This window comes from Sinocyclocheilus grahami, unplaced genomic scaffold, assembly GCF_001515645.1.
Source record: "Sinocyclocheilus grahami isolate Dianchi unplaced genomic scaffold, SAMN03320097.WGS_v1.1 scaffold415.1, whole genome shotgun sequence".
NCBI classification, from domain to species: domain Eukaryota; kingdom Metazoa; phylum Chordata; class Actinopteri; order Cypriniformes; family Cyprinidae; genus Sinocyclocheilus; species Sinocyclocheilus grahami.
The window spans coordinates 303275-303691 of NW_015505594.1; the positions used below are offsets into that span (position 1 = coordinate 303275).

The 417-nt window shown below is 45.3% G+C and overlaps 1 protein-coding gene across 3 annotated transcripts in view; it reads left to right on the forward strand.

Moving 5' to 3' along the window:
- The window catches only part of LOC107551123 (arf-GAP with SH3 domain, ANK repeat and PH domain-containing protein 2-like), a 37367-nt gene that overhangs the window by 26508 nt on the left and 10442 nt on the right, over positions 1–417 (forward strand). The window lies entirely within an intron of this gene.

Below are 417 nucleotides of genomic sequence, written 5' to 3' on the forward strand. Positions count from 1 at the left end.
CCGGAGGGGCCCCTTGGGGGAAAAGACCAAAGGGGCCCCCCCCCCCCCTCCGGAATGCGATCGTGAATGGACCAACGGGGGTCCCCCGCTCCCTACCTCGCACTGGGCCCCGCCCCAGCTTGGGACGGCCCTAGCTCCAATTATGTTGTCTCTTACCATCTGTGGCTTGTAATGAGCTAGTAGATATTGCAGAGATGTTCATTTTTACACTGTCACTAGATGATGTTATTGGGAATCTGTTAATTCACACTTCCATTTTTGATAACTAATAAATGGCTGTGTATTAAAGGGGTCATATGACGCTGCTAAAAAAGAACATTATTTTGTGTATTTGGTGTAATGAAATGTGTTTATGAGGTTTAAGGTTCAAAAACACATTATTTTCCACATACTGTACATTATTGTTTCTCCTCTATG